Below are 24,644 nucleotides of genomic sequence, written 5' to 3'. Positions count from 1 at the left end.
GTGTAAAAACAAGTCTATTTCGCGTTTTCTCTGTTCAAGTAGATTATAATGTGCTTGCATATCGCTTTTAATTTCGCCTGCAGTGCTCAATGTTTGAATTTCCACTTGAATATCTCCTTTAATATAGATAAACTTTTGTGGACGTGTGTTTCTTAATAGCGCATTTTCAAAATATCGTCAGCCATCACCTCGTATCTGACTAACACTTCTGCTCGCGCCTAAGAACGATTTTCTGTAGGTGCTGGCATATCCGCGTAATCAAAACTATGCTTACCAAATTGCACTGTTCTGAAGTGCAGATCTTCGCTCTCAGCCAAAGCAGTCTTAACACTTTCCCAGACACTTATGTGACTAAGTCGTGATATCCCAACCTGTCTCCCGGAGCTCAATGGTAGGGAAGGAAGAGGATGATAAATGTCTGCTAGACTGATACTTTGATACTTTTGTTATCATTCTGCCATGCAGCTGGGAATTTCTATCCCTACTCTTTTCAGATTCCTTAGAGAATCCCGAATTGGGTCTGACGTTTGAGAAAGTCCGTAAATAATTTTCGTCGTATGAGGTTTAGGCTGAGGTGAAAGAAACTCTGAAGCCCTTTGCTTCCTGCGAGAAAATGCCAAGTCTGGAAGGAACTGTAGAAGGGTCTGTGGTCGGGCACTGGTGAACTGGTTACGCGGCCTAAAGTAGCGAATCCAATGTCATGAAGGACTCGGCTTGTCAACTGCTTCACTAATTGAGAAGATACATACACATAAAAGAAAATAAATACATGAAAGTTACAGAAATCGTTATGTACACTATTTACATGGTGAATAAATGTTCTCTTAAGAATAGCAATGAAATGGCTGTGACATTTCAGGCTACTGGGAGCCGGAGATTGCCTGGCTAAGCAGTAGCATTGTAAAGTCCAGTATGTCAAAAATCACGATAAGGGGAAAAACAGCTAAAATTGCTTGATTTCTCCGAAGTCGTGAAAATGGCCCTTTGAAATGCTCGTAAAAACATTTCGAAAACTACTAGACTGTAGAAACCAGCTGTCGTATTTATAACCAACAACAGTAAAGCGATTGAGAAGGTAGCGCGATTTGCTGGCAAACTTAGTAACGAACACCGCAAAGTTAATATAATTTTAAAAGCGTTAGGAAGGACTAGATTGGACGTAAAGTCATTAACCGAACAGGATAAGACTTTGCGCATGTGAAAAGCTTCAAGAAAATCCAATTCTTCAATGGAAGAAGCTATTTGGATTCTGAAGGCTCCAAGTCGAAATTATGATTAAGTTTCCAACTACATCACAGCTGTTGAAAACATGTTAGTTCCGTCTATTCATAATTTGGATATTCAGCAAAAGCTATCAAAAATATTTCTTCCTTTGGTGAATTGGATTTTCCTGAAGCCTTTCACATTCACAGAGGTTTATCTTGGTAAGTTAATGAATTTTACTTCAATACAGCCCTTTCTAATGCCTTTAAAATTCTATTAACTTAATTTCTAAATTTTCGTTACTCTTTCTGCCGACAGATGGTGCCATCTTTACTACTGCAGGGTATATATACGACCATCTTTGCTCCTGATAAAGAGGGACTTGTGCATGTTTGCCCACGAAATAGATTGAGTTCTTGACTAAATCCACACCAAACACAAGCTTGTTGCCTTTCTAATTTTATGTTTCACTTCACTTTGGCGTGTTTCTCTTCTGCTTTGACTGATGGTTAGTCTAATTTTGGTAGTTATGGTTTGGTGAATTTACAGTCGTGTTTGCAAATGCGTTCTCAATGGAAACTCTATTTTATAAAAATAAAAAATGCAGGAAGTGATAGCAGTTATTTCATTATTTCCTAAGTAAGAGTTACGTAATGATTACTTTCTGCACCGTATTTATGCAAGTGGTGGAGTTTTAACTGTTTGAACTTTCACAATTTATACAAGAAACTATGAAACATACGGGCTTTATAAGACAAGGGATTCGGTTTTTGATTGATTACTACTATAATACATTCTATAATCTTCTTATCAAAACCTCAATTCCAATATTTACGGAAAGAGCGACACCATAGAATAATAAAATCAGCACTCTGAACAGAAACATATTTGGTCCTATTTTGTAGTATATATATTAGATTAACTTTTTAGAATGTTTCCTATTAAGTATTAACAGCATACTCAGAATTTATGGCATTTATTTATTTCAAATGTCTCATTCACTGTCTTATTTTTATCAGCTTGAGAATTCTTCGTCATTAAATGAATACAAGGTCTTTCATTTGCCACCCGGCTGCTCAGAGACGATCTTGATCTAATTAACTTTTATCCCTATTAAGTACCACTCTAGGGATATCAAACTTTTACCTCGCCTTTTAAAAACTTTCTCATTTAAGATGGAGCCTCTTATCTTTTGCTTCTCCTCATTCAAGGTGTAAAAGGCGATGTAAATTAAATCTTATTATATAATTGCAAAGTGTCAAAATTCACAGTTTGAGCAGTGTAATTAGGTGGTCATTTATGTTTGTGTTGATAATCAAATTAATAACAATCAGTTTGCTGTTAATATCCGTACTTTGCTTCGACCAGGTATTAAAGTTCAATACATTGAAGTCAATGTTGCAATAAATTTTTAAACTTTCTAAGTCTTATTTTAGTTACAAAATCATTCTTGCATTTGGGTTTCAACCTAATTTTGAAATTTAATTACAAGCATGTGTCAAAATAGTGTTTGATAAAATAAACAGATAAAACAACACAGCTTCGAAATTCTTGTTTTTCGTTTACCAAATAATGAATCATTAGCCTTGAAATAATATTATTTATGGTAGTTATGGTTTGGTGAATTTCTAGAATGGTTTTACATGTATAACTTAAAAACCTTCTCTACGCATTTATCAAAGCACGTAGAGAACATTCGTGGTGTAGAACGCAATCTGTGTGTAGATTAGTTGATAATTTATGCCTTAGACCTTCATAGGGAAAGCTAAGTATAAGTAGATAAGCTACATACAGTAAACTTATTTTTGATTTTCGTGATAAAATCGGAATTGAAGTTAATGCACGAAAAACAATCTATCAGACTTTTACTTTGAGTCAGCAACTAGCGGACATGCCTGTATTGTATAGAGTACAGGTATCAGAGTCTAAGAATACCAAGTACCTCAGCAATGCTTTTGATAAAAAAAGAAAAAGTATAGAAAACTAGTGTGGAGTAAACAAGTTTATGATGTGATGGAGAGAATGAAGATGAGATCCGGCATCCTAAACAGATTGTCTGGAATTCAATAAGACAGTAGTAGTGAGGTTCTGAATCTGATGTATAACTTATACATAAAACATATCTTAACATTCTTCTCCGAAACTATCGTAACCTACAGTGATAAACTAATGTCGCAAATGCAAACAAACAAAAATGACCGTTTGAGATTGATTACAGCTGCGATAAAGATAGAACCTAAACAAAATTTGTAGATAATCACTAAAAACAAACTTTAAAAAAGGAATAATTCATTAAAAGGCCTCGTGACTATATGAGATTCTAATTCGAATACCATCTAACACACTTTGAAGCAATTTTGACTTGTTACATGAAACATGACTAAAACCCACACACCAGAATATTACAGAGATTAAATATATTAAAGAACACTTTAAGGATTATGCACAAAGTTGAAGTATCAAATTGAAGTATGCATAAAGTTGAACTTGCAAATATACAATGATGATATGAGTGCAGGGCGTATTACATCTCATGGACGAAACTAATATAGGGCAGATAAGGGAAATTGTTTTAAAATTCTTCCCTATGAAACCACTTTGCATATCTTTATTCCCTTGGAGGCAACACCACTTCTTCCTATGGAGACATAAAAACTATCAGATTGATAGTATGATTTTTAATTAGAAGGGCAAAGATCCTGGATAGATCCTGAAAGATAATGTTTTCCAAATCTAAGCCAGGAAATCACATTCATGTGTAAAATCAATGCGACGTGAAGCAGTCATGTGTTATCTTGAAACTGTTATACGGATTCATAATCAATTGAATGCACACAAAACAGATTATTGCTTGATAAAATTTATTTCCCCAAAAGAAACATTTCACAGTTCTTGAACTGAGTTTCTGATTTAGAGCACAATCAGCAGTTCCCACTTCAAACTACTAAGAACGTTACGCACAAGACAGTATTGTTGTGTGCGCACTGGTTGGTAATAGACTGACTGCACACAGAACTTATGATAGCATGATAAAATTTGTTTTAACAATAGAAACATTTCAAAAATCTGGAACTTTTCACAAAAGTACTTATACAGCTGCTCACAGTATCACAGTGTACAATCAGAAATTACACTTCAAACTGCTAAGGATGTTAGTCACAACGCAATGCAAAGCGCATCTAAAAGACGAAGCTCTCCCGGATATCTCAATACTCTGGATTTAGCTCTAAAATAATAACAACATAATAAAAACTAACAGCAGATGCTTTCTCCGGTCTTGCATAATTTTTATCCAACTGCCGAGAAATATCTGGTCAATTCCTTTTCTCGAAATTAATGGAAGTCATATACAGAAGGGCTGGATAGCGTTACAGCTGTATATGTAAATTAATTTTAGTTATTCAATTGTAGTACTCATTACAGTTATACAGGGACTGAAAACAAATGTCTCCAAATGGGTGCAATTTTGTGACTTTTGGCAAATTCTCGCCCCACTTGGATCACACTTAGTCGCCAAATACCTTTGTCATCTTGGCGATATCTCGCGAATTTAGGGAGACAGTCATTTATTCATTATTAAATAGATTTGCCCCTGTAGTCTTACTTTTTCCGCCAGAACTTCATCTCTATAGATTTTTCATATTACATTATACAGAAACAAATAGTATAGTTTCACAAGTAATTTCACTAAAATTATCTACATCTGTACAAAATTCGTAACATTGCCCCTTCCCAAGGACTACACGTCCCGGGCAGTACAATCCCTGGACAGGAAGCCATACCTACAACTAAGGAAAATCAGTCCAATACTATAACAATAATTTGAATAAATAACAAATATAACACTGCGTCAATAAATAAAGCCATAATTTTACAAATTTATGCAAAAATTGGACAATGGTCTTTGTATACTATTTGCTTTACATACACTTTTGGGACTGCGTACTATGGTCATAGTAAGGGTAGCCTGTCGTAATGAACGACGTTAGGCTTAGAATTTCATGGCTTATAATCTGAAATACGGCTTTATTCATCTCGTTTCGAACTATGTAAGGACCGTCCTAAGGTGACTGTAGTTTAGAGGAGAGTCCTTTACGTCGAATCAGATTGCATAACCGCAACTTGTCACCTTCGTTGAAAATGAAAAGCTTCAAATGCGTTAATTTCTCACAGTGCTGCCAATGCACTATTTTAACTTCATTCAAGATGTAGTCATTTTGTCTATATATTGTGCATTTTCAATTAAATTCCTACCACTTATAATGTCGTCTATCGTCTTGACTGTGATGAATTTGAACTACCTAACTCATATATATTTAAAGAATTCACCATGCATACCTGCAATTTTATGAAATTGCTAGCCTTTACTGTCTTGTTCGATGAAGTAGAGTTTTACTGAAAGCTACGAAATATCAGTTTGTTTTGTACTAGAAGTCATGCTTTTATATTCGTGACAATGTTTCTTGTTCTATCGCTGCTCATGTCGTTGTAATGCACTTAGAGAAAAGCTCATTTTTGTAACATAATGGTTAAGCACTTACAAAGCATAATTGTTTATAATCTTCACGTATAAATATACTTGACCAGGTACACCGTCAAGGAATAATTTGAGTTTGTAAAAAAGTATTTTAATGGGCAAATTCTCTGGTAAAGCATTTTAAATATTCCTTCTTGTAAATGGACTACCGTTGAGATTTTTGCTACTAGAATCAATCAATAGTCTCCATTCAGAAGAGCTTAGACGAGCGGTAAAGTTCTGTATATTTTTACAGTTGTTATAGGGAAAGTCTAGAGATTAGAGTTTGGGCCAGAAATTGACAGAACTGAATAATTAAGTCAAATAACAGCAATGAAAGACTCATATAATGATTTTGGTTAGTACCTGTTTTAAAATGAATTTACTATATAAAGTCTAATGTAATTAATATATTAATTACAATAGCAGTTTACTAGTGCTTTTATACTTTTTCTTTTTCTTTCAACGAACCAAATCATAGCTACTTTTATAATGCTTCTCCCTGCGATCAGAAGTTTGTTACCGATTCTTAACTTACTGCCTGATAAGCTATTGAGTTCAAACTTTGCATAAACACTGTGAATGACAATGCAGTGTGCTGAAGCAATCTTCTCAAAATCTTTAGACTATTCAGATTTAACATTCAAACCATATTGCGCTTAATAAACATGCTAAAAGTTTCAGAAATTTACTTTTTGCATCATTATATAAAGCGAAAAAAATTTTTAATTTAATTTGATTCACATTTTTAACGGCATTTCTAATCTTTTGGAAAACTTTCGAAAATTGCTCGGCCTTTTTTTTCGACTATTTGACGTTTACTGTTTTAAAATTTCACCATCTGAAAATGGCTAGGTTACTTTGAACTGAAAACTTCGAACTTTTCACACATTGAAACTCAAATTCTTAGTCCTCTTTTAAAGGAAAAATGAGATAAAAATAATATTTTTCACTTTTTAATCCAATAGCGAAATTTGCACAGAAGAACTCTTCATTTCGTTTTGGCATTTTGAGGTGATTCACTATAAACATCGGTTCAAATTTCAAATTTTTTAAGTTTTTGCCACCAAATATTAGAGCCCTGTATTATATTTAAAGAAATTAAAAAATGAAGAAATCTGCATAAATGTATAAATGTTTCTCGCGTCGTGATAAAACGACGGTACCTAGAGGCATCCAATTTTGAATAACGTACGTTTCCACCCGAATATGGGCATCTGGAAGCCCACATTTGGAATTTGTTTTATTATCTATTTCATATTTTGTAAGGATTTTTGATTAAAAAACTCAACGTTGAATGGCAACACTCTCAACTCAAAACAGCAATAGCTCTACGGGAAAAAAAAAAAAAAAATTATCTCCAGCGCGCGAGACTGCGTATCGAAAATTCTAGAGATGCGCTCATTTAAAAATTATTTTGCGATATTGTTGTTGAACTGAATTTTATGGTTTAAGTGCTAAGAACATGATATTTAAAGTCTCTTTCCCACTGGGGTTTATCTGAGCTAACGGAGTCAGCTCCATGCGTCGACTAGCTCCGCTGTGCCTGCAGTTCAGATTTTTCAACCTGCCGTCCTATGGGAAAAAACTGGTTTTGGAGATGTGTCGGCTATGTCAATTGTGTTCGTTAGCTCAGATAAGCCCCAGTGGGAACGCAGCTTAATAAATAAAGGTAACACAAAACGTTAAAACAAACAGCCGTCTGGGCGTAATTTAAAATCTGAATATTTTTTTATTTATTTATTTATTTATTTTTATTTTTTTTTTTAAGTATTGCAAGAATGTTAAGGCGAAAACTTCTTCATTAGACATTGCTGAGAAACTTTGTCTCAAGGCTATGATGCTACTGCGTCATAAATGGAATCCCTATCGGCATTTTTAATTTTCCATTTCAGAAGTATATATTTTTATCAACACTTCATTTTAAAAGCTGATTTTCTTAGCTTTTTTTTTATAATAGAATACATTTTATTCTTTTATGAGACTTTAAATTTGTAACATTTAAAAATACATCTGTTACAAAGATTCTAAATATTCAAAGGTTAAGAAAGAATCTATTCATCCTCTTTTAAAAATGGTTGTTAAAAAAATTAATATTCACCTTTAATTATTTTTTAACTAGCAGCGTTTTATAAGCTTTTTTTTTAAAAAAAAACTTGCTTATTTTGTTTCCCCCTACGGTCAAAATTTGTCCCTCGATTATTTAAACAATACATGCTGATAAGCTATCCAGGTCAAATTTTGCCCTCTCACTCACTTTAGGTGACAATACAATGTGGCCCACACACTCATTGGAGGTGTCAATACAACATGAATTTTGATCACACACAATGCATTGTTGCTGACAATAGAATATGGCCCACATACTCGTTGTAGTAACAAAAAAGGGGGGAAGGGACAGTTCTATTTCTCCCGTTCTACTGGGCTGATTGACGAAATTCAAATTGCGTTTTTCGTGTCTCGAAAGCGCGAGTTAGGATATGTACTGAATTTATATATAGCGTTGTTCTAATATAGGTTTTTGACACAAAATCGGACTTTTTCTAAATTAACCCGCAATTTTTTTTCCATATTTCGATTCTACGATTCAAATTATGCCAAACTGCCAAGTTTTGTAAAAATTGCACGAGTAGTTTAAAAAAAAATAGCTCTCATAATTTTAACTCCTCAGTGGTGATTGAATTTGATACATATTTATTAATATCTCCTTTTTATTAAACTTACTTGATTCCTTCTTCCAGAATTCAAAATTTAGTCTTAATCCAAATATAATCCGCACATTTTTTATGATTTATTTTGAAATATTTCCTATACATTTTTCGAAAACAAAATTTTTATTATAACCTATAAATTTTTAATATCATCTTAATGTAGATGTTTTTCTAGGCGCACATGCAAAACATTATAGTTTTTATTCAAAAGTACCTAAGATATGCATGAATTTACATATTGGAGCTTTTTAAAATTTGGCATCTTTTTTTTAGCGCTAATAACGTCAAATGATAATACGCACTTTGTTAAAATTATTTGAAAGTATGAATGATGACATTTTGTTCGTACGGTCTACAATAAAAAAAAGAAAAGAAAAATAGGTTGTTATAAATACGAAGTTCGCCAAGTAAATTATTCTTGGCGAAAACTGAAAAAATTACGTCAAGATAAATTTTTGAATTTCTCCGTAATTGCACACCAAATTGTACAAAATTTAATATTTAGGCATACTTTTACTCGTAGAATCGAAATATGGAAAAAAATTAACATATGATTTCAGAAAACGTCCGATTTCGTGTCAAAATATCTATGTTAGAATGATGCTATATATAAATCTAAAGTATATCCTAAGTCTCGAAAAAAGCAATTTGAATTTTGTCAATCGACTCTGTAGAACGGGAGATAAACCTTCCCTTTTTTTTTCGCAGTGTACAATGTATGTGTTTCAAATTTCGATAAAAATTTTTAAAAATTTAATATTAAAGCCATCTTTAGCATAAATCTTAATTTAACAAACGAATTAGAAAATCTTTTAGATGAAGTTTATATGAAGCTTTTATAATGTAATGTCTGATTTTTTTGGCGAATTTCCGGAAATTGCTCAATTTTTTCGATCATTTATTGTAACAGAATTGTTGAAGTGAAAAAACAGATTCTTAAGCCTCTTTTCAAAGAAAAATTATAAGAAATACTAATTAAAAAATTAATTTTCGTTGCTGAAAAATTGTTTTTCAGCTTAATAATTTAATTGGGAATGTGCCGTTGAGACTAGAAGGATGAAAACTAAATACGGTACAAAAAAATGTTTTTTTAGATAAAATTTTATTTAAAACTTAAATCAAAATTAATGCACTAAAAGAAGGAAAAATTAAAAAAAAAAAAAAAAAAAAAAAAAAAGCCGCTTCAGTTTTAAACATTAGCCCGAAAAAGCTCTTTTAACGTTTAATATATTTTGTCGATAGAGACTTACAACAGAGATGCCTCAGGTGGAACTGCGAAATATTTTGTAGGAAACTAGATGAATGTACATTTAGAGACTAACATGAGAACATTATATATCTCCTCTATGTTTGAAAACTGGAAAACTATATAACTTAGTGTAATAAAAGTATTTAATATTTTTATTTAGACATATTATGAATTAAATACCTTTTAATTAAATCAACCATACATGAAAAAGAAAAATATAATATTCTTAAGAATAATATACTACCTAATATCTAATCTAATATAAATAGCAGACAAATTAGGTATTGCCGAATAGCAGCAGACTCGAATGAAAAGTGAAAAAACACATTTACAGCGGACGACATTTAAAGTAAATCAACTCAAAAATTGTGTTTCGATCTACGTAGAGCTTTTGGGGTTCGTGATGTAAACTTTTAAATTAGTTTTGCAAGCAGAATCAATCCATGCAATTCCATGCTCTTGTTTCCATGCAACGCTATGATAAATTCTTTTTCTATTTTAAGTTCATTAATTATTTTATGAGTTTTGAATAAAAGTTTATTTTATTAAAACTGTTTAGTTTGTTTTATTTAAAATTAATTTACCTGAGACAAGCTCCTCATCTGCTGCACACTTTTCCCGGTTCTGATAGCTAGATATTCTAAACTCACACTGTGAGTAATTCAAGCGGTAACTCTGAAATCTTCAAAATTCAATATTGAATATAATCGTAAATTAAAAAAATTAAATATTAATGTTTTGAGAACGCTCTATTAAAAATGTGTAGGTGACAAAAGAAAAAGGAATCCAAAGTAATGGTTTGAAAATTTTAATTACGGAAGAAAAATAAAAGTTTGCAAGCTAAGAATCAGTATGAAATTAGTAAAAGTCAGATTTAGCATAAATTTACTGAAGTTAATTTTGTTGAAAAGTTGCGATATTTTTATTATTCCTTAAAAACTCCGCTTATCGCGTTCATTAATGCCTATCTTTGGCATTAGTTTTAATACGTTAAGTTACAGAACAGGAACACTATGCAAAACTTAGTGGAGTTAATTATTCTTAAAATCTCAAAATCAAATCAAAATTCTCCACAAAACTAAAGTCACATAATTCCACTTCCACTAGTATCAAAGTTTACATTTCAAAACACATTTTACTTCTACTTTTAAAGTTAAATCGAACACTGCAAAAAGTTCAACTAAGAATTGAAATTCAGAACCAAATTAATAAAACTATAAAAGCTCAAAACTGACAAGTTAAAAAAAAATATATCACTGTTAAAACAAATGTTACCCCACTCGCTAGTAAATTCACTATAAAACTACCATTAACCACTTGAAAAGCCAGAAGTTATGAGTACAGAATAAGAATAGTAACCTTTAACTACATTTCCAAAATTACAATCAAGCCTTTCCAAAATCTTTCTCATAATTCACAACTCACAATTGCTGCAAAACACAAAACTCACTATTCTACTGTTTACACACTTTTCTTAGACACCAATAATTGTTCACAAAATTCCCTAAATAGGTAGAAATTCAATTATTTATACTCATCAAAACTAAACAAGAAACTTCACTCCAGCTGGAAACTAACTTCCAAAAAACAATAATTCCATCAATCTCTAAGTCGCTGGTCCAGCGCAACTTTACAAATCTAACGAAAATTAACTTTAATATACTAACAATTCAGATTTTCCAAAATCAAATTTTAACTCAATTCCGCTAGGCACAAACGTCCTACGTCATTACGTGTATTTTAATCTTCCAGAACCGCGACTGTCAGAGCCAGTATATAAAACCCCGTGAAGATGCTAGGGGTAATTAAAAGTAAGCATTATATAAATAAGTGATTAGTACTGTATTTTGATACAACTAAGCGAAGTCATCAAGGTTTTCATTTTATGTTTAATTTTCATTTAGCAGCAAACTGCCCCATTATTAATGAAATTTTATTTCTTGTTATTTAGCTGTCTGTTATTGCTTGCGCCGTTAATAACGCGACAAAATATTTTCTATAGAGAGGACTAGCTATTAAGTCAAGGCCATTTAATAAGTGGGAATTTATATTAATAGCTATAGTTTATCTAAAGACATATAAATTAACCCAAAGGAGAGCTATTACGTTAAAAGCAAACACATCTATTTTAATTTATATTTGAAAGAAAGTTTCTGTAAATAACAATAAAAATTTTAGAACATTCCTATCTAGCTATGAAAGATGACGTAATACAAATAAATAACTTCAGCTTCTACCTAATAAGACTACATCATTTCAGGTGCATTATCAATGACAGCGGTAAGTGTGTTCACTGCACACATTTCTATTACATATATAAGGTTTCTTCTTCCTCCTTTCTGTATACCTTCGTGGTGTAACGGTAGTACACTCGGCACATATTCGAGAGGTTTAGGTTCGATTCCCGGCGAAGGCATTGCTCATTTTTCAAGTCTTCTGCTTCCAAAAACACCTACCGGCTCTACAGTGGCGCCCGAACTAAAACCTGGTGGATGATGATCCTTAACCACCAGGATTTGGCGATTGGGTCCCTAATTCCCAGTCACTCTTTAAAAAGAGTAGTATATAATGTATTTTCTCCCTCCTTTCAACACGTCTTCATGGTGTACAGTAGCACACTCGGCGCGTATTCGAGAGGTCTAGAATCGAGTCCCGGAGAGGACTTTGCTCATGGTGTACAGTAGCACACTCGGCGCGTATTCGAGAGGTCTAGGATCGAGTCCCGGAGAGGGCTTTGCTCATTTTTCACGTCTCCATGAAAGTAACCAAATTAACACATTGTTGCGAAGATTCTTTTTGAACTAGGATTATTCTTTGTGAATACCCTTGTAGGGTTCTTGACTTGTAGGGTTCTATTATTTTTAGTAATGGTCATTTTAATTTGCTAGATATTTCTGTTTTTCCTTATTCCTCGAACGATTCCTAGCCGGTATGCAAATCAGTTAGAAAGAACGAGAGTATATTTAAACTGAAGTAGAGAATGTTTAGCAAGAGCGTGGTTACGCTAATGGGAGCGCACATGGTTAATGCACGCTGTTCTTTGAATCTCGGCTTCGTGTTGTTTCCACCGGAATCATTATCCTGTCCGTGTAGGCTTCTGAGTCAGTCAAAGTACTATCAAAGAACCAACGGACAGTTTCACAGGCCGATAGCATGAGAAAATTTAACGACGGAAAAAAAATCAAGTTTAAAAGAAAAGTTTTGGCATTCGTCAAAGTAACCCGTAAGGTAAAAAGCAAGGGGCTCAGAAACAGCAGTTAAACTAATCTAGGTTCTAGTTCTAGGAGAGTTAAAGTGAAACAGGAGAGAAATGGTCACTTTACTTAACCATTTCCGCCAAACTAAGTTAATGGCAAACTAAGTTAAGGCACCACAGGGTTAGGAACTCATCCTAGTCATTGCTAGTAATCTGACGGTTAGGCCGCTTTCTACATTTTACATTATTCTTTAGTTTCTTGGATATAATTATTTTCATTCACTTGCTTCGTTATCTCAAAGTTGCCCTTGTTGCAGAATAGTCTGTGAAAAGTCTATTCTATTCACAGGATATGTGATGTAGTCGGAAGGAAAGAATTGCTGTCGAAGGTGCTCTGTCAGGGGGCAGGAGAACAGGTAATGAAATGCGTCCGCGTCTTCCCCGCGAAAACCGCAATAACAGTTGACGCCCTGTCTGAGGAATCGTCTGTAATACGCTGGGAATTCCCCGTGGTTGGTACAAGCGTGGAGGAAGAGTCGGTTGCATTTTAAGTTCTTGAGAGTAGGTATTAGGAAGATGTAAGTAAATCTTCCCTTCTTTTCTTCCTGCCATCGTGATGACCATGTCTCTTGGAATAATGTCTTGAAGAGCCTTTTTGCAACTTCTTCGGAAAGCGAAACTTCGTTGTCAATTTCTGGTTTGAAAGCGTTAAAGGGAAACAGCGAAAAGTTTAGTTAGAGCGTGGCTTCTCTATTGTGCGCGTATGTTGCTAATTCTACCAGCTACTGACATTGAAACACGGCTGCGCATTCTTGCCTTCAAAGTTATTATCCTGCCGGTGTAGGTTTCTGAGTCAACCTGCTAGGTTAAATCGAAATGTGTAGTCTCGCACTACTCTTTATCTCTGAATTTATTTGTAACTTTACCTATTTAAGATTCTCACTTCAATTAGTTGGTGACTAAGCTTTCCAATCACTAATAATTTAAGCTTCTTGCTCCCATCCATATTAGCACAAACTAAAGCTGTAATCATCTGCTTACTGCTTTTACCTCCTACAACAGTACCCCCTTTAAAATGTAATATCGTTTTCAGCAAGAGTTTATAAAAAATGCAGTTTAATCCGCATTAAATATATCTTTCGCTAGATAAGCAGAGAAAACCCCTGGCAGTTTCCTACCAAAATTACTGCATACGTCTTCGTTTACATCATAGCTTTGGCCACATACAGTTTCATAAGAAATATTGTGCCTTGACTTTAAACGAGAAAGGCCATCCATCTCTCACTGCATTTAATATCTTCAGTACCCATTCGACTTGTCAATTCATCGGCCTTCGCCTACAATAAGGGTCCATTTATCGGAAAATTTCGAGGTCTACCCTCTTGAAACCAGAGCAGTAGAGACGTTTCTAGATCTTCTTTAGAAGCAATTTTATCCGTTTCTTTCCTCTAGCAAATTTAGATTTTTCCCATGAATCTAAAACTGATTCCTTTTTTCTCAAATAAGTTTACAAGGAACTTTTTTGTTTCCATAATCAGCTGCTAACTTTGCTTTACATTCACCATTCTCTACTTTAAAATTTCTATTTTTGTCTGTGAAGCTAGAATTTTGTATTTTCTACGTGTAGACATCCTGAATTTCTACAAATTCATACCCCACACTTAGGAGTAACGACTGGTTTCTCTGAAATTCCAAGAAAATTGATAACAAATAAACAAATGCTTCTCCCCCAACCCATTCATAAAGGGTTCTGAATGAATGTAATGAAACAGGTTAAATCAGGGAACGATATCCATTAAGCACTGATAAGAGATGGACAATAGAGAGAATAGCTGCCAATGTTCAGCGGAAATGCAACAGTCTAGGAATGCAGGCGTGTGCCTCTTTACGCAGAAAATAAATACAGATGATTTTGACACATGAAATCTCTACATATAATAAAGACAAAGAAACTAAATTGGTTAGGGCTTGACGGCATACTAAAGAATATCTGTATTGCAGAATAAGAATCTCAGCTCAGAAGGAAGTCCATCTTCATTTACCCGAAAAACACGGAAGACCAAAAGAATATTATGTTAACGCTCGATCAACTTTAAATAAGCTATCCTATCTATCTATTCGATAATGAAAGAACCATAAAAGCCGTGATTAAGAATATCCTCGAAGATGAAATCTTTCAAAACCTAACAGAGAGAAAATTTCCAGTAAGAAAAATCAAACAGTTCACCAGGAAATCAGGAGAAACTTCCTTTCTACTTTATAGAATTAGATAACTTACCAGAAGGAAATGCAATATATAATGTAAATAACATATTGTTGCGTGCGTACGGGTTCGTTATGAAATGAATGCACAAGTCAGATGAAAAATGAACAAAAATTTATTATTATCACAACAAAAATGCTTACATTTTCTCAAATTATCATGCAGTATTACAATATTTCACAGTAGTTATCTTTTAACTACTCAAATTTCCAAAAGAACGTAATTCAAAACAGCTAAAGAACGCTAATCCGCGAATTCGCTACAATCAACAAGAGCAGTTTTCTAAACAACAACAAACTAAGCAACTACTACGAACTGAGATGTTTTCCTCCTTTTATAAGATTTTAAAATCTCGCGCTAGAATTTTCCAATACCTTCTCGAAATCAAAAAGAGATGTTTATTTATTTAATGCACGCGCTCTTGTATTTTCAATTTTCCGGCTTAGCTTTCTTTTAATATTCGTCTGCACTGCGCGAGAAATAAAACCATTTAATTTATAATTGAACTAACATTAGCTTTTTAAATACCAAATTCGTAACACAGCCCCCTTCCCAAGGACTGCACGTCCCGGGCAGTACAATCCCTGGACAGGAAGACAAACTTACAACTAAAGGTATAAATGCAATAGTAAGCATTACATTACAATAATGAACAACATGAACAATAAATGCAATAAATAAAACAAATCAAATGCTATCAAATACAAGTCAAATACAAAATGAAAATCAAATACTAAATACAAATCAAATCAAATACACATTTAAAAACAAAAAGGACCATGGGCTTATACTATTTATAATTATTTACATTACGTACTATGGCCATAGTAATGAGCTAAGCTGTCGTAATGAACGATTTTAGGTTTAGTGTTCGAAGACTTACGAATCCGAACCACGACGTCATTCAGTCAGTTCAGCACTGTATATGAACCATACGAAGGTGACTGTAATTTAGGACCGAGTCCTTTTCGTTGAACCGGGTTCCACAACCACATATTGTCTCCTTTGTTGGATCTATGTCTAGTAGCTCTCGTGTCGTATCTGGTCTTCACTTTCTCTGTCGCCAAGTTGACTCGCTTTCGTGCAGAACGGTGCATCCCCTCAAACCGGGCCTGGACAACTTGGATGTGTTCCTCAGGCGATAAAGGCGCATCCGTAGGGCGACCAGACAGGCGGTCACAAGGCAGACGAAGGTCTCGACCGAAGAGCTTCTGGGATGGAGAATAGCTGGTAGTCTTGCGTTTCTTTTCGACCGTAGCATGATTTCGGCGGCTTCCCGAGCTGGGTCTTTCGGACAAGGCGTCGGCATTTCAAGGTGAGGATCTCTTCTCAGGATGGATAGTCATGTCACCAGATGCTGAAAGCAGCTTGTTGTTTTTGAAGTCTAAGGAAAAATTGTATTTCCTTAAAAAATCCAATCCGAGTATGCATGGATCTGTAATATCCGCCACATAAGCCGTGTGATGGTAGGCGGCACTTCCAAATGTAATGCTTACGCTTAACTTCCCAGTTATGTCGATCTTATCACCAGACGCATTCTGAAGGGTAACACAGGATGGCGTCCAAATAAGTTTATCTTTAAACTGTTCAGCTAAATCTTTCCTAATGATGGTAACATTAGCTCCTGTGTCAATGATCATATTGCAAGGAACTCCATCGATATTCCCATTAATGGACAGTCCGTTACTGTTGCCACTCACTGTATAAATTTTAAGCGCTTTAAAACAAGGTTTCTCATTATCTGGCAACCTCAGTTCCTCGATATGGTCACTAATTTGTTTACTGCGTCATTGCTGGGAAATGGTCTTATTTTCCGTACCTCGGGGTGTTCTGCAGTTTCTTCGTATGTGGTCTTCAACTCCGCAGTTCCAGCACTTTAGAACTACTTTCTTTTTACTTCTGTTCCGTCTCAAGCCACTGACTTGTCTGGTAAAATCATCTGCTTTATATTCCGTACCCTGGGGTGTTCTGCAATTCCGTCTTAGGTGACCTTCACTATCACATCTCCAACACCTTGAGCCACTTTCTTCTCGCTCCTACTCCGTATCAAGGCGTTCAGTTGTCTAGTTAAATCGTCTAGACGAGCGGTGACTTGATCGCCTGGCTCCTGGACTTGAGCAGCTCTGACTATGTGGCGGTCTCGACGAGTGGCTTGCTGGGCTGCCTCGAATTTCATGGCGTACACTAAAGCGCTTTTCAAATCTTTAACATCCGCCATTCGTAGAGCCTTCTGTATTTCGGGATCCCGGATGCCATCGATGAAATATTGCAGCGACAGGATTTCTCTTGTTTCTGTCGCGCACTCCGAAAAGGCATGATGTGACAGCCTTTCAACATCCGTGGCGAGCTCCTGAAGTGTTTCGGTGGGCTTCTGCTGACGGGATTTTAGTTGAAGCCTGCTGTAGTCTTTTAAACACTTCTCTCCAAAGCGCAGCTCCAATGCGCCGGATAGAGCTTCAAAGTCTAGTCTCTGGTTTTCGGGAAGAGTCTGCAGGATATCCGCTGCGTCTGCTCTCAAAGAAGCGGCAAGATGACAGGCCTTAGCTTGGGAATCCCATCCATTCGCTTCCGCCACTATAGAAAATTGTGTCCAATACACTTGCCAAGAGGTCTTCCCATCATATGTAGATAGTTTTAGAGATGGACGAGCAGGCATCGGTAAGAATTTAAAATCATCACTCCTGCTCCCTGCCATCGCTACGAATTTCTTTAAAGTATCTATTTCTTTGGCAACTGCACAAACTCTCTCATCAATTTGTTGTTCGATTTGCTTTTGGACGGTAGAAACTCTTTCTTCAATTTGCTGCTCCACTGCAGAAACTCTTTCCTGAATTTTTCCAACTTTGTCTTCAACTGTGTCTATTCTGCCTTCCATAGCCTCGAATTTAGTTTCTATTATGCAGGCAATTTCTCTTTTCATTTCGTCTTGACCTGCTTCAATTTTTTCTTGTATAGCTTTTATGTCTTCTTTAAAAGTTACTTGATCAGCTTCCAACTTTTCGTGAACGGATTCCTGTCGCGAATTCATTTCTGCTTTAACGTATCTAATCTCTGCTTTAACATAATCTTTCATCTCTTCTTTAAATGATGCTTGGCCAGCTTCCATCTTTTCTTGGAATGCAGCAAAAGCATTAATGAGCTGTCTCAATCGTTCTTCCATCGCTCTTGTTATAGGCATTCAAACCCCACTCCTGACACCAAAAATTGTTGCGTGCGTACGGGTTCGTTATGAAATGAATGCACAAGTCCGATGAAAAAGGAACAAAAATTTATTATTATCACAACAAAAATGCTTACATTTTCTCAAATTATCATGCAGTATTACAATATCTCCCAGTAGTTATCTTTTAACTACTCAAATGACCAATAGAACGTAATTCAAAACAGCTAAAGAACGCTAATCCGCTACAATCAACAAGAGCAGTTTTCTAAACAACAACAAACTAAGCAACTACTACGAACTGAGATGTTTTCCTCCTTTTATAAGATTTTAAAATCACGCGCTAGAATTTTCCAATACTTTCTCGAAATCAAAAAGAGATATTTATTTATTTAATGCACGCGCTCTTGTATTTTCAATTTTCCGGCTTAGCTTTCTTTTAATATTCGTCACGCGCTGCACTGCGTGAGAAATAAAACCATTTAATTTATAATTGAACTAACATTAGCTTTTTAAATACCAAATTCGTAACAGTATTTATTCTTAACGTCCGAATAGAGAAATTTAGAAGTTCAGGAAGGCGCCCTACCCAGTGCTATAAATGCCAGAGGTACGGGCACACCCAGCAGCCATGCTGTAAATGCGAACTTAACCATAGAAGGAATGAGTGTAATCTAAAGAAGGAAGATTTATCAAAATACGTCTTTTTCCAATCAAATCACGTGACATCCCTTACAGGATATCCGGAATACCAGAAGAGACCTGAAGAAATACATAAGGAAAAGATCCTGAGAAACCCCAGCCTAAAAGTGCAGTCAAAAAATAGTATTTCAGTGCCGGTGAAAAATTTAGAAAACTTCCCTCAACTTAATCGCATGAAGACTAATGACCCACAAGCTAATAGTAAAGCCAGTTTTAGCAGTATTTTGAAGAACAAGCCCTCAGAAGAAAATCAAGATAATATGTTCCTTTCAAGTCTTCTCCCAATACGTTGGCATTTTTTCACACATGATGAAACTTATGAGCATGATCGAGAAATTAAGGAAAGCCAGAAACTTAACTCAAAAACTTCTGATAGATTTTCAAGCCATCCAATACCTTATGGAAATTGCCGATATAGAAGGATAATAGACTCAGCTCGAACATTTTTTCCTGTTCAACTTTCACCTCTTCAATTTCAAGCAGCTTCTGACGGTGTCAGTACTTGGGTGGGTGACCACCCACGTGACTGGCCCCAACGAATCGAATGTCATCTCCTCCTCCTCGAACTAGCTGGACGGCCGATTTCCACTTCTTCAAAATCGCACCTCATGTGCAACTCTAGCTTCGCCGTTTATGGCGCGGTGTTTATCGCCTAATTTTACCAAGGCCAACTTACACTAGTATAAGTTGGCCTTGATTTTACAATTACCCCCCAACGCCTAAGGGCAAACTTCAACCGAGGCAGTTAAAGTAGCCAGTACTACTAAATGCTGCCTACTCATCTAATTGTTTTGTCTGGATGAAATCACATCAAATCGATGGCGCGCAGCCATTGTTGCGGATATATTACTATTGCCATTGTTGCTAATATCAGTTCTGATGCCACTTGGGAAAATGAGGGCTATAATTCTGTGCAATTTATAAATTTAATGTTTCTCTTGGATACTGGACTTTTGTCGAGAAGTACTTGGATACGACGTTGTTTGTCGAGAGGACGTTTGGTTCCGGTACATTTAAAGGCCAGACGAAGGCTGGCCGCGTAGCGGCTAGTAAATAAATACAACACGTATTTTTTCCGTTAGACAAGAAAAAAAAAATTTAGTTCTAAGTGATAAAAATTTATTTCAAATGAATGAGATACTTTTAACATTAATTCCAATACAAGTTTTGGAGAAGCCTTTGGATTAGTTCGAGTTGACGAGCGTCCACTGTATACTCAGTTATAATATTACAAAATTCTTCAATAATCATTTAATGTGTATTTAAAATAACACAAAATTTGTAAATGTTGAAATAACATGCAAATTTTGAAACTTTTATATGTACAAAGATAAAAAAAGAATACAAAACTTAAACAATGGTTCAAATGCTGTATTACTCACAATCCTTAAAAGTGAATGAAAATTTTTGAAAAGTAACTTCTTTAGAAAAAACGCATAATAAGTACCTCATAAAGATTGGTATTATTTTATCTGATATATAAAAAATCAAAGTTTTAAGTGAACAACTTAAGTAATCACATTATATATATATATATATATATATATAGATGTATAATGTATAAGATTATATATATATATATATATATATATAATATAGATGTATAATGTATAAGATTATATATATATATAATAAAAGGCAAAATTTAAAAACAATTTTTTTATACCCGTCCTGCGCTATAGTTGCAGTATTGAAGTAAAATAAACTTAAAGCATCTAAAGTAAAAGTAAATTGGAGTCAAAGCAAGGCAGTTCCTCACCAATATTAATAATTGCATCCTTGTTATAATAATATTATATATATCTAGAATATTAAATCAAATATTAGATGAAAAAAGTGGTTAACAGTCTAACATGGAGTAAAAATATCAAAATTGAAACAATACTAACTCAGTAAAAATGAATAAACTATAACAAAATTAATTTAAAAATTAAAATATAAAACTCTTGCAAATTCCTTCGTTTATTTCAAGGAGCAGCCGCAGAATTTCCATCAGTGCCACGTGTATGAATTTTATCTATATGATTCTTATTTTTTGAAATAATACAAAATAAATAATTGAAATACGTGCCAAATAAATATTAACTTAATAAAAATTAGCAATTAAAGTCCTTAAAAGCGCGAGGAAGTAAAGAGGTTTTTTTTTTTTTTTTTTTAACGTTTTCATTCAATTCATCATCAAGATGTAATTTATTGACGCTAGAACAAAAATTACCCTAAAAATAAAAATAAATATTATAAGAAAAATTCTCGAAGAAAAGACCAAAATAACTTTTGGGTTATTAAAAACAATGTGATTAAAAAAATAGTAAATAAATTCGAACCAAAGAAAATCATTTCAAGACAAAGACCTAATTTTTTTTTTTCAGAATCGGATTTATTTAGAAGAAATTTACTAATAGAAAGAAAGCAAGAGTTTTTGATAATGATTGTGCTTTTGATTCCAACTTTAAAAAAACGAAAGACGTATATAAGAATGGCAGGCTTATATCCTAAAATGGAGAGAAGGAATAATATTTAAAACATAAATTAATTAAGGTAGTATGCCTAAAATTGAGAAAATTTTAAATAAATCTCAATCATTAATTCAATTAAATTAATGTAAATGGGAAATTCAAACGAAATAAAACCCGAATGAATTATTACAACCGCTGTACTTTATCTGATATATGTATATGTATATATAGAGAAAGTGAGAGAAAGTATTTTATCTGATGTTTAACATAAGGTAAAATACTAACTTTATGTCTTACGTGTACATATATATATATATAATAAAGTACTAGCTTTAGTAGTAATTGCTTATAATAAATTTCATTTAACTGCCTTTTTTTCAAAGTTACACCTTATTCTATGATTGGCTCTTGTAAAAATTAAAGTGTTACCTACGATATTATTAAATACCTTTTAAAATGCATTATTTACGTATACATCCAGTAACTTTCACTGAAATTTAGTAACGTTTCATATTTATTTTAGGTTTATTATTGTTTTACCGAAGACTGCTATATTTCTCTTGTCTTACATCATGTCGGGAGATTTCTTTCGTATTTTTGAAAGCCATAGATTGAAATTCAACTTTTACATTACTGTGCATTTTCCGCATTTGGCATAGCAATTTTATTAAAATGCAAACGAGATGAAAGGCGATCACATTCCACTTGGTGATTTTATGGAAATCCACTGATTCCCCTGGAAATGTCAGGCTCTTTCTATGAGTTCAACAATAATTAATCGTATATTTCTTATCCTAATATAAACCTCAAATTTTTAATCGAATGTAAGTAAACATTGATTCGAAGCGTAAAGAAAAAATAGCTTTTCGAGAGCAAATGTTATCTAATGGAAAACAAATATTAGCTAATAATGATAGAGAAACGCGACTAATTAACAGTAATCCAAGTATTTAAAAAAAGCAAATTTTAAATGAAAAATATCATTAAAGTGAAATAATGTAGTAAAATATTCCAGAAATATGGCCTGAGTATTTGCAAAAATTATACATGAAACAAAGAAAAAATATACCTCAAAAACATAAAGTCTAAAAATCAAAAATTTAAATAAGCACTAAAATTTTAAATAATTTTTTATATATGAAAATAGAAGAAATTTACTGCCTATACCTCTTTCTATCATAATTCAAAGGCATTTGAGACTTTTTGAGTATTTTTTTTGTGTATACTTCCATTAAAATCTACTACTTGGAACGAAGTAGTAAAGAATAAAGAAACATTTATGCTATTCCACATTTCTTTTTCTAAGTTTAATGGAAAAGAATCGAATATCTGCAGCGCATTCTTAATGCTTGATATGTTTTATGCTTCTTTTAAAATGATTTTTAGGTCTTTCAGTGAAAGTGATAGAGGGATGTTTCTTACGAAACTTTAAGTATTTGAAAACCTGAAAGAGATTGAACCTGAAGCAAATCCAAGCTTTAAAATCTCCCATAAACATTATCGATGAGACTATGAGAATAAAATGTGACTCACTATTTTTCACGTTAGCTGCGCAAAAGATTTAAGACTTATTCTACTGACCGGTTGAGAGAAATCTTATAACTGTAAAGCCTATTTCCTAAGCAAAGCAACTTCTTATTACAAAATGCTTTATCCTTAAATAAAGCCCCAATGTAAAACTAAAAGTATTGATGAAACTACTAATAATACTGTGTATTAATGGCTTTTAAGAATTCCAAGTTCAAGTTAGATTGTAAATTTTACTGAAAATTGTAGACAATTTATATTTTACGGAATTTTAAAGTAATACGTGTACATTTTTGGCTAACAGACCGACAGGAAGCCTTATTTTACTTATTTAAAAATTTTAATCCTCTATTGAAAGTATGCAACTCTTTTAAATGCATTTACAAGCGCGATTATGAGGCTCATTGTCTAAGCTATCATTTAAGAAAATAGAAGATATATAATAACCTACAAGTACTTTTATAATGAATCTCTGAAGAGTTTTATTAAAATGCCAAATTTTATATTTTAAGCGCGCACAAAATGTATTCTAATTGTCTCAAACAGCTGAACTTTCTCTTTAGTAGCCGAAAACTAATTAAATTTAACTTTCTCCTTTTAATATTCAGGAGTTTATGTCTGTGCATATTATATGAAGCAATATATCTAAATTCAATTTATACATGTGCAGCTAGCTATGCACGTAAAATCTTCATGTGTAAAGCAGTATCTTAATGAGCAATAAACGAGTATGCGGTTGAAATTTTCCAAAATCCAAAAAATAAATTTATCTGATCTTTTGGAATACTCAAAATTATAGTATGTTTTATTAATAGGTACACCGGTTGTATTGTAGAATAAACAACAAAGAATACATACATTCTGGAAGGTATATTCGAATCCTGAAGAGAAGTTTTTTTGTATTTGAATCACACATAGGCACATAAGTACTGCTGGAGAGTTTGCGTTTCAATAAAAAGTATCCTTCAATCAGTAAAATGCAAAAATCTACCCATAGGTCTGCCCTGATGATGATTTTATTATGCAATAAATGACTCTGCCAATTGTTATAGATCTTGGTGATGAGCAGCGCAGGAATATATCATTTTAGTGTGTCCTACATCGAACTCTTAACCCATTTATGCCCAGTGGCTAAAATGTGGAACGCTAAATTACTGTGCAGAAAATCTTGCAGTGCATATATCCTTTAATCAAAGCAATTTTTCATACGCCTAAGAGTTGTTCTTACTGTTAGCAAAAGATGGAACCACTAGATGGATATTAAAATTATTTTAGAACAAGTTATTTTTATAGGAAACATTTCAGGATTGGCACATCATGGGTAGCCACAGGGAGTACGTACTTTTTGCAAACTTCTTATTCATAAAACTAAAAACATAAAAAAATTATTTCCTTAAAACAGATCACAAAAGTCTTCTGCAAAGTTATTTTGCAAAAATAATAATATCATTTTTTCTAATTACCGTTAATCTTTGACGTCCTGTTTATGGAACACTGGACATCAGACACCAAACATGCCTGACACCGACAGACCATTGATTGCCGGACATGTTCAAGCACACCGGGAATTTCTTTGATTGTAGCAGCTGGGCAGGCGAGTCTTGCCACAAGATCCATTTCAGACACAGCAGGACCTTTTGATGGCTCACCACAAGCAGTAT

Source organism: Stegodyphus dumicola, chromosome X1 (genome assembly GCF_044657685.1).
Source record: "Stegodyphus dumicola isolate Sdum_Otavi_A_Nest chromosome X1, ASM4465768v1".
NCBI lineage: Eukaryota > Metazoa > Arthropoda > Arachnida > Araneae > Eresidae > Stegodyphus > Stegodyphus dumicola.
The sequence above is the reverse complement of the archived record's forward strand: the minus strand, read 5'-3'. Positions refer to the sequence as shown.